The 11,458-nt window shown below is 42.0% G+C and overlaps 1 protein-coding gene across 1 annotated transcript in view; it reads left to right on the top strand.

Annotated features, from left to right (window-relative positions):
- Positions 1-3,690: 3,690 nt before the first annotated feature.
- The window catches only part of ndrg2 (NDRG family member 2), a 45,968-nt gene continuing 38,200 nt past the window's right edge, over positions 3,691-11,458 (top strand). Inside the window, exon 1 of the mRNA XM_029674216.2 lies at positions 3,691-4,152. The gene's annotated coding sequence lies outside the window, so the exon portion shown is untranslated. The remainder of the gene's footprint in view (positions 4,153-11,458) is intronic.

Genomic DNA, 11,458 nt, shown 5'->3' with positions numbered 1-11,458 from the left:
TGCAACTGGATCCTGGACTTCCTGACGGGCCACCCCCAGGTGGTAAGGGTAAGTAACAACACATCTGCCACGCTGATCCTCAACAAGGGGCCCCTCAGGGGTGCGTGCTCAGCCCCCTCCTGTACTCCCTGTTCACTCAAGACTGCACGGCCAGACACGACTCCAACACCATCATTACATTTGCCGATGACACAACAGTGGTAGGCCTGATCACCGACAACAACGAGACAGCCTATAGGGAGGAGGTCAGAGACCTGGCCGTGTGGTGCCAGGACAACAACCTCTCCCTCGACGTGATCAAGACAAAGAAGATGATTGTGGACTACAGGAAAAACAGGACCGAGCACGCCCCCATTCTCATCGACATGGAGCAGGTTGAGAGCTTCAAGTTCCTTGGTGTCCACATCACCAACAAACTAACATGGTCCAAGCATACCATGACAGTCGTGAAGCGGACATGACAAAACCTATTCCCCCTCAGGAGACTGAAAAGATTTGGCATGGGTCCTCAGATCCTCAAAAGATTCTACAGCTGCCTGGTTTGGAAACTGCTCGGCCTCCGACCGCAAGGCACTACAGAGGGTAGTGCGAACAGCCCAGTACATCACTGGGGCCAAGCTTCCTGTCATCCAGGAACTCTATACCAGGCAGTGTCAGAGGAAGGCCCTAAAAATGGTCAAATACTCCAGCCACCTTAGTCATAGACTGTTCTCTCTGCTACCACAAGGCAAGCGGTACCGGAGCGCCAAGTCTAGGTCCAAGAGGCTTCTAAACAGCTTCTACCCCCAAGCCATAAGACTGAACATCTAGTCAAATGGCTACCCAGACTATTCGCATCCCCCCTCCCCACCACTGCCACTCTGTGTTGTCATCATTGCATAGTCACTTTACCTACATGTACATACTACCTCAACTAACTGGTGCTCCCGCACATTGTACCGGTACTGGTGCCCCCGCACATATGGACCTTGCATTGTGCACGGGGGCATTGTCATGCTAAAAGAGGAAAGGGCCTTCCCCAAACTCTTGTCTCAAAGTTGGAAGCACAGAATCGTCTAGAACGTCATTGTATGCTATAAACCTTAGGGATTAGGTATCCCGTCAACAGAATGGCAGGTAGCCTAGTGGTTAGAGAGTTGGACTAGTAACCGGAAGGTTGCAAGATCGAATCCCTAAGCTGACAAGGTAAAAATCTGTCGTTCTGCCCCTGAACAAAGCAGTTAACACACTGTTCCTAGGCTGTCATTGTAAATAAGAACTTGTTCTTAACTGACTTTCCTAGTTGAGTGACGGTAAAAACAGGACAGTTGTAAATCATGCAGCGCTGTGTCGTGATCGCACATTTTACAGAAACAACAATGTCGGTACATATACGTGTCTTATATTGGCTGAAAGCTTAACTTATTGTTAATTTAACTGCACTGTCCAATTTACAGTAGCTATTACTGTGAAAAATGCCATGCTATTGTTTGTAGGAGAGCTCCTAACAACAGAACACTTTTTTCTTAGCGATAGCTTTGATAAATTTACTTACATTCTGAAATCTTGCTCTGATTTATTATCCAAAGGGTCCCAGAAAAAAAGATGAAGTGTCGTTTTGTTAGATAAAATCATTTTTCATATCATAAAAAGGTCCATATAGCATGCAAGATCGATTTTGTACTTCCACTCGTTCAATTTGCAAAGAAACGAATGTGAAAATCTAACCCTAAACGTTGTTTCAACCAGTCAAATCACGTTCGTATTTTTTCCTCAGAGATCCTAAAACGTAACAAGACTTCACTATATCATTAGGATTGTAGTGTATATCCTATAGGACACCAAATTTGGTCAGAGAGCGACGCCTTCATGGAGTGCCGATGACGCGGGCTGTCTTCAATTGATTGTCAAATAAGCACCAATCGGGGTCAAACAAAGCTAGCTAGATAGCCAATGAGCTGGGCTTTACGGGAGTAAACATTTGCTAACCTTGTGCGACAGTAAGCCTTTTTGTTTTGGATAAAAATTACAAGAATAAGGAGACGTATGAAGTTATGAAAACTGGGTGTTTTGCAAATGTTGAACTTACAATATGGCTACTAATACTGGAAAAGCTAAATCAAAGTCCAAGTATACAGATTTGCTACTATGCTTTGGGGGCAGGTTGAGTTCTCCTGGCATCTGCCAAACCCAGATTCGTCCGTTGGATTGCCAGATGGTGAAGCGTGATTCATCACTCACATTTACATTTACATTTAAGTCATTTAGCAGACGCTCTTATCCAGAGCGACTTACACTCCAGAGAAAGCTTTTCCACTGATCCAGAGTCCAATGGTGGTGAGCTTTACACCACTCCAGCTGACACTTGGCATTGCACATGGTAATCTTAGGCTTGTGTGCAGCTGCTTGGCCATGGAAACCCATTTCACAAAGCTCCCGATGAACAGTTCTTATGCTGACATTGCTTCCAGAAGCAGTTTGGAAGTCGGTAGTGAGTGTTGCAACCAAGGATAGACGATTTTTACACTCCACGTGCTTCATCATTCTACAGTCCAGTTTTGTGAGCTTACCACCTCGGCTGAGCCGATGTTGCTCCTAGACGTTTCCACTTCACAATAACAGCACTTACAGTTGACCAGGGCAGCTGTAGCAGGGTAGAAATTTGACAAACTGACTTGTTGGAAAGGTGGCATCCTATGACAGTAGCACGTTGAAAGTCACTGACCTCTTCAGTTAGGCCATTCTACTGACAATGTTTGTCTATGGAGATTGCATGGCGGTGTACCCGATTTTATACACCGGTCAGCAACAGGTGTGCCTGAAATAGCTGAATCAACAAATTTATTGGGGTTTCCACATACTTTGTATATATAGTGTATATTATGGACATTTTCTGAAATTGCAATGTAAAAATGTAAAATTAAATCCTGTGTAGCACCTTTAAAAAAATTTAAAATCTCAGACTTAAGTATGTAGAGCAAGACAGAGCAGCAGAAGAATTGTGCGACTTGTCAAGCTACAAGAAAATGGCAACCAGTGAGGCACAAACACCATTGTATATACAACCCAAATGTATCTGTTTATTTTTCCCGTTTTGTAATTCAACATAGTTACAACACTGTTCACAGCCATTTCAAATGTCTCTTCTTTTAAAAGTTGTTTAGTGTAATGTTTACTTGTCGTTTATTTCACCTTTGTTTATGATCCATTTCACTTGCTTTGGCAACGTAAACATATGTGAATTGAGATTGGGAGAGAGAAAGATTTATTGGGTATTGTATACCCAACTTGTCACACCCCAATCACATAAAATCGAACAAAACAAAAATTCCCCCAAAAATAGCGTCATGTTTTAACTCTCCAATGATCGAAAAGTTTAGTAGCCTTCAGTTAATCCGTTTATCTCAAACCATTCCGACACAACACTTCTGTACTAAGCTTTCTAGGACCCAAACACCATTCCTTGCCTCGCTTTCCTACCCGGTAGCTTACCCCTTTGAAATCCTTCACAAAATCATCCTTTGCCATTTCTCTGTTTTACTTTGAGGTGTGTATATTTGTTATATTTGCACATCCCCAATAGCACTGTTTTTCGAATCATCGTATCTACCTCAAAGCTGTAACCAGAACCTTGGAATGCGTGGGCGTTTTGTTCCACAAGCTATTTCAACAACGGGCGCCTACCATCACCCGTGAGAGGGGGGGGGGAGCCGAGAGTTAGACGAAGAGCTTTCGCCAATATCACATCGCCATTTAGTCGTTAGATAACCATTGTAGTTGTCAGTTTAGGATAGTTTTGCTATTTGAACGCTTTTATTAAATATATGCGAAATATTGACCTCCTAACGGATACTTTACATAAAAGCATAGTTGTCCCTCCCCTAAATCGTAGTAAAGTAACGTTATCCGTGTCTCTTGATTGACGGGTCCATATTTATTTTCCTGAAAGAACGGTAAAAAACATTTTTTTTTAAATACAGCCCTGTGAAAGTGAAGAACGGTCGGCGAAAAAATAACGGAGGTGAAAGAAATTGAAATATCAAGAAAGATTGTTGGGAGCATCCGAGGGACAAGTGTGAAAACAAGAAATCACTGAAAAAGAGACAAGAGTTGTGTCATTTGCATATTTCTTTAGACGTCCTTATTTTGTCAGAATTTGTTTGTTGACTTAGGGTGAGTACACTATTGTTATTTCACTAAATAATTGTTAATAACATAGTGTTAGTGTTTCGTTTTCTCGTGTCATTTTAGGCAAGTCTTTTGTCATAATTTTCAAATAACCTCAACAGTCGTGCAGCAATGTAAGTAAAAAACAACACGTTTAGAACAAAAGATTTTGATGGGCAGAGTGAGAAAATGCCATTTATTCACCAAATTCGTACATAAATGCATATTATTTTACATTCTGCAACAGTGTGCATGATGAGAATAGTGTTAGTTTGTTATGATCATTTAAGCTGTGACCCCAGTCTTTTACCCCGCTGTGTCAAAACATCCACTGGTATAGGCCAGCAATGCAAATAAAAAACAACCATTTAAGGACAAAAGGTTTTGATGGACGGAGCGAGAACATGCCATTTATTCACCAAATTCGGGTATATAAATGCATTTTTTTCCTATTCTGCAACAGTGTGCATGCTGAGAATAATGTTACAGTTTGTTATGGTCATTTGAGCTGTGACCCCAGTCTTTACCCCGCTGAGTCAAAACATGCACTGGTATAGGCTACTTGTAAACAGTGCCTGGTTTAGCATGGCGCTCTGTTTATTTTCACAAACAAAGGGATATAGGGATAAATGTCATATTTTCACGACTGCTAGAAGGGATAAGTGTGTGTGCGCGCGCACTTGTGGCGTTGCCATTGACGGTCTTTGTTCAGTGTTTTCACTCCCCAGACAGAAATAACCCCCACCCCTCCCCCCCATATAATATGGTTATACCTTCTGTTTTTGTCTGTGTATTTATTTGTGTGTCTCGGGCTGGGGGATGGGGATAGACCCGCGCGAGGCTCTATGCGCGCGGTGTGTGCGCGAACCACGGGGGAAATGTGTGTCAATGTCAAATGGAGGTGTGTCGCGCTCTGCTCGCCCAGCATGAAGACTCATGTGCGTTCATGTTAATTTTCGGACCTTTCAGAGATTTGACATAGTTAGATTACAGCAAATTAAAAAATATGTGCTGCAGCCACAAACCATTGCATTTGCATGACGAAAATCAAAGTGTTTTGATTCAAAGAATGACACAGGCAATAGGGCAGGCTTCAGTTGTGCGTGCACATCTAGGCCTATAGACTGCCTCCTTGCTCTGCTCACGGCAGCCACAGCACAGGCTTCCACAAGCACACACACACGCACACGCAATGAGTCATACAGCATTTAAAGACATATTCAATGTTGTTCACACACACCACACACACACTTGCTTGCAAACATATTTGGCATAGAGATATTGAGACATTGGCATTCCCAGCAGTGTGTAGTGGGTGGGGTAGGTAGGCTACCTAAGGTCCATTTGGAGCGACTTATTTTTGTCTATATTGGGGTAGGCTATGTGTCTAGATCGGGGTAGGCTATGTGTCTAGATCGGGGTAGGCGATGTGTCTAGATCGGTGTAGGCGATGTGTCTAGATCGGGGTAGGCGATGTGTCTAGATCGGGGTAGGCGATGTGTCTAGATCGGGGTAGGCGATGTGTCTAGATCGGGGTAGGCGATGTGTCGATCTGGGTAGGCTATGTGTCTAGATCGGGGTAGGCTGTGTCTAGATCAGGGTGTTTACTGTGTCAGTGTACATTAACTGTCTCTTAACTGTGTTCCCTGCTAGCTGTGTTGACAGTCAGTGAGTTTTCTGTCTGTATCCATGTGCAGTAGTGAATATCTCAGTATTTACACTGTGTTCCCTGTGGCCCAGGGCCAGACACAGATAGGCCAACCAGTATAATACCCTGTCTGTTCCCACACACACACACACACACACACACACACGCTGCTCCTACAGCCACTCAACACAATCCTATTTATAACCATCACAACCCACCATGCTTCCCTCCTTCATTCATGTTTCCTGTGCTGGGTCCATTTGGCTATGGGTTGTAGGGTTGGATCTTGTGTTGTTTTGGTGCTGCCCTCAGGTGTGTGTGAGGGGGAGAGTGTGTATGTGTGTTAGGGGGAGAGTGTGTGTGTGTGTGTGTGTGTGAGAGAGAGAGAGAGAGACACGTGGTGTTTGTGTGGGACTGAGGCTGGTGTGTGTGTGTGGATCCATTTTAGACCCCCCCCACCCCCCCAATGTATCTAATGATCTCTTTCACAACTCTTATTGACTCATGTTTTGTAACCCAGTCTCAACATGTCATGGCATTTTGAAAACACCATCACAGTTTAACTAAGGTTTTTTACAATATAGCACCACATTAGGCTGCTGTAACAACACCCATTAGTTCCTGTATGGATGCATCCCAAAGAGCACACTAAGAGTTCCCTACACAGTCCCACAGGGCTCTGGTCGAAGGTATGGGATGTGTTATATGAGTTTTGGTACTCCAGCCACACAATCTGTTATTCAGACAATCATATCTCCTTTTCATTTACGTGTCATTTTACATAACCAACCCATCTCCAGCACATGAATCTCTGTATTGTTAATTTAGAGGCTTTACTGGTAATTGGTGTCCATAACTACACACACACACACACACACACACACACACACACACACGACTGGTTGAATTAACAGCATGAATGTAGATGGTTGCCATCCAGAACAAGACAACAACAGCAACTCAGTACTCCAACTCCCCGAACGAAAGCGTTCAGAGAGTACTCTGTGTGAAAGTAAAACAGGTGTTGTCGGTGCCTCTGCTAGTCTATAGACAGTAAGGCAAAATGAGAAAGGGAGACTCCTTCCTATTTAGAGAACAGTAATATGTTCCACATATCCTCTCAGAAAAAAGGATGCATCGGCTAACAAATTACTCTGATTTAAAATGAAATAAAATGTTATTTGTCACATGCGCTGAATACAACAGGTGTAGACCTTACAGTGAAATGCTTACTTACAAGCCCTTAACCTGTTGCTTCTCCTCGGGACGCTTGCGTCCCAACTAGAGCTCTGGAAATGCAAATGCGCTACGCTAAATGCTAATAGTATTAGTTAAAACTCAAAAGTTCATTAAAATACACATGCAGGGTATCGAATTAAAGCTACACTCGTTGTGAATCCAGGCAACAAGTCAGATTTTTAAAATGCTTTTCGGCGAAAGCTTGAGAAGCTATTATCTGATAGCATGCAACACCCCAAAAGACCCACAGGGGACGTAAACAAAATAATTAGCATTTCGGCGTTACACAAACCGCACAATAAAATAGAAAACATTCATTACCTTTCACCATCTTCTTTGTTGGCACTCCTAGATGTCCCATAAACACTATTTGGGTCTTTATTTCGATTAAATCGGTCCATATAAAGCCTAGATATCGTTATATGTAGACTGTGTGATAAACGAAAAAAACATCGTTTCAAAACGTAACGTCATTTTTTTAAATTCAAAAAGTCGACGATAAACTTTCACAAAACACTTCGAAATACGTTTGTAATGCAACTTTAGGTATTAGTAAACGTTAATAAGCGATAAAATTCATCAGGAGGCGATGTAAAGATCATTAGCTGTCCGTCTGGAAAAATGTCCGGCTAGAAACTCAACGAAAATATCCGGTCCTAGACCGGAGGAGATACGGTGTCCTGCATGTGTTTGACCAAGAAAAAACTTGAAGGGAAATGACAAGACTCTAGACACCGTGTGGAAGCTGTAGGTACTGCAACCTCAGTCAATTAATTGTGGTTCACCTTTATCAATGGGTTCAAGTAGCGCATGGATATATTTTCCCATTTTCAGTGATCAGTTTTTCCTGTGCTTTTCGATGTAAATGCCGTTCTGGTAAAGCCACAGCAGTGATTTAACCAGTTTTTAAACGTCAGAGTGTTTTCTATCCACACAGACTAAGCAAATGCATATACTATATTCCTGGCATGAGTAGCAGGGCGCTGAAATGTTGCGCGATTTTTAACAGAATGTTCAAAAAAGTAGAGGGTCGACTTAAGAGGTTAACCAACAATGCAGTTTGAAGAAAAATACTAACACACACAAAAAAAAAGTTAAAATAATTAAATGGCAGCAGTAAAATTACCATAGCAAGGCTATGTATAGGGGGTACCGGTATAGAGTCAATGTGCGGGGACACTGGTTAGTCGAGGTAATATGTACATGTAGGTAGAGTTATTAAAGTGACTATGCATAGATAATAAAACAGAGAGTAGCAGCAGCATAAAAGAGGGGGGGTGCAAATAGTATGGGTAGTCATTTGATTAGATATTCAGGAGTCTTATGGCTTGGGGGAAGAAGCTGTTTAGAAGCATCTTGGACCTAGACTTGACTTTCCGGTACTGCTTGCCTTGCTGTAGCAGATTGAACAGTCTATGACTAGGGTGGCTGGAGTCTTTGACATATTTTTTTTTTAGGGCTTTCCTCTGACACCGCCTGGTATAGAGGTCCTGGATGGCAGGGAGCTTGGCCCAAGTGATGTACTGTGCTGTTCGCACTACCCTCTGTAGTGCCTTGCGATCGGAGGCCGAGCAGTTGCCATACCAGGCAGTGATGCTCTCGATGGTGCAGCTGTAGAACTTTTTGAGGATTCGATGTCCAGCTAAGCTCTCCATTTATTCTCTACGTGCATGGTGGATACCCTACGCTCCTGTGACCGTCCGGGATTTGAACCCCGGGCCTGTGTTGGCCCACTGAGCAAAAGCCTCCCATCAGTTTTCTCAATGTACCACCAGTCCATAATCACAGCTCTCTACATTTTTTTTACTGTCTAGTCAGTAGGTATCAAGCCCTATCAGTAGATTACAGATCACACATTGCCGTTGCTCATTTCTGAAAACGTTGTTGTGATGCCACTGTCTGATGTAAGCTACAGTCAAATTTGTAGAGATCTGATGGAAATTGTGGTTTAAAGGTAAATGGTTTCTGTTGCGATCAGCTATATATATATATATATACAATATTTATAAGCGATTGGACTTTACGGTGTTTACCCTGTAGGTATTAAGTATTAATTTCAAGCTTTCATAACAATTGGTAATCTGCATTTTTGGACACCGATCATGGCCGATTACATTGCACTCCACGAGGAGACTGCGTGGCAGGCTTGACTACCTGTTATGCGAGTGCAGCAAGGAGCCAAGGTAAGGTGCTAGCTAGCATTAAACTTATCTTATAAAAAACATTAAATCTTAACATAATCACTAGTTAACTACACATGCTTGATGATATTACTAGTTTATCCAGCTTGTCCTGCGTTGCATATAATCGATGCGGTGCCTGTTAATTTATCATTGAATCACACCCTACTTCGCCAAACGGGTGATTTAACCTTTTAAGGCTAGGGGGCAGTATTCGGAAGTTTGGGTGACTGAGGTGCCCAAAGTAAACTGACTGTTACTCAAGGCCCAGAACTTAGGATATGCATATGCATGGTAGTATTTGATAAAAAACACTCTAAAGTTTCTATAACTGTTAAAAGAATGTCTGTGAGTATAAAATAATTGATTTGGCAGGCAAAACCCAGAGGACAATCCATCCAGGAACTTTTCTTTTTGAGGTCATTGGACTTTTCAATGCTTTTCTATGGGAAAGGCTAATAATTAGGACCCAAATTGCAGTTCCTATGGCTTCCAATAGATGTCAACAGTCTTTAGAAATTGTTTCATGCTTGTTTTTTGAAAAATGAAGAAGTATTCGTATTCTTTCTAAGTTTCCCTCAGAAGGACTCTTGTCTTGGCGTGCATGAATGAGTGTGCGCTCCTCGTTCTTTTTCTCCTGGATTGAACACCGTATATTCCGTCTTAAATTGTATCGATTATTTACATATTAGGGTACCTGAGGTTGGATTAGAAACGTTGTTTGAATTGTTTGGACGAAGTTTACAGGTAACTTTTTAGATTCCTTTGTAGGCATGTTGGGCGAGTTGGGACAGGTGGATTTTTAAATCACACACCAAATAAACAGACATTTTTGGGATATAAAGAATGACTTTATCGAACTAAACAACCATTCATTGTGTAACTGGGACCCTTTGGATTGCAAAAAGATGAAGATCTTCAAAGGTAAGTGATTTACTTTATCACTATTTTTGAGTTTTGCGACACCTGTGCAGTTTATGAATTCATGTTAATGCAGGAAGTGGGTGAGGCTCTGTCCTCAGACGATCAAATGCTATGATTTCGCCGTAAAGCCTAGTGTAAATTGGACTAAGAGGTTTGATTACCAATATTTTAAGCTAAAGAATGGTGTATAACACTTATATTTTTATGAATGTTTAATAATACTACTTTTGTATTTTGAATTACGCGCTCTGCAATTTCACCGTATATTGTCGAGGTGGGACGCTAGCCTCCCAATGATCCGAATGAAGTTAAACGTTAGCTTTTTTACATGGCACATATTGCACTTTTACTTTCTTCTCCGACACTTTGTTTTTGCATTATTTAAATTGGTCCTCCTTCCATATTTATTTGAGACTAAATTGATTTTAATCTCAGGCAAAAAATATCAGCTGATTTATCAGTGGAAAAATCATAATCAGTCGACCTCTAATAGGTATGGTTTACTGTATATTGGGTTGGTATTATTCACTTTCTCACTATTGTCAACAACATGACATTATACAAGCACGATGTGCATTTGATTTGTAGAGACTATTTTAGATTCAATTTGACATTCACACTGAAGTTAGGCGTTTGATTTATTTTGGCTTTGCTGACTTCCTCACTGAACGCTGCCAGACACCTGGCAGCGTGGTGGCCTCCTATAGCTACTGTTCATATCTGGCTATCTGGATCGGCTACAGATGCAAGACCTTAATTTGATCACTCTTTTGTTGATGAGAATTTTCCTGCATGGTAGGAAATGCAAACATGTCTATTTGAGTTTTAAAAAGGCTTCTGAAGTTTGTAATTCCACTTACATTTTTAGACTTGATTTGCTCTAACGAATAATGTGTCAATCCCTACAAAAATGTTAATTATTTATCATTCACATCATTCACACTTCCTGTTGTTGCAGGATTATTTTCCTGCTGTAGCAAACTGTCTCAAATTAAGATCCTACATCTGTATAGCAATATCCCCTAACGTGAAGGTCAAATATGTTTGTGTGTGTGTATGTATGTGCACGTGTGTTTGGGGTGAAGGGGGGGTCTGCGTGTGTGTGTGTGTGTGTTTGGAGAGAAGGGGGAGATCTGCCTGTGTGTTTGGAGGGAAGGGGGTGGGGCTCTGCCTGTGTGTTTGGAGGGAAAGGGGTGTCTGTGTGTGTGTGTTTGGAGGGAAGGGGGTGGGGGTCTGCCTGTGTGTGTGTGTGTTTGGAGGGAAAGGGGTGTGTGTTGTTTTTTGGAGGGAAGGGGGTGGGGCGTCTGCCTGTGTGTGTGTG

This window comes from Oncorhynchus nerka, linkage group LG12, assembly GCF_034236695.1.
Source record: "Oncorhynchus nerka isolate Pitt River linkage group LG12, Oner_Uvic_2.0, whole genome shotgun sequence".
Taxonomy (NCBI): Eukaryota; Metazoa; Chordata; class Actinopteri; order Salmoniformes; family Salmonidae; genus Oncorhynchus; species Oncorhynchus nerka.
Note: the sequence above shows the minus strand (reverse complement) of the source record. Positions and strands in the feature narration are given on the sequence as shown.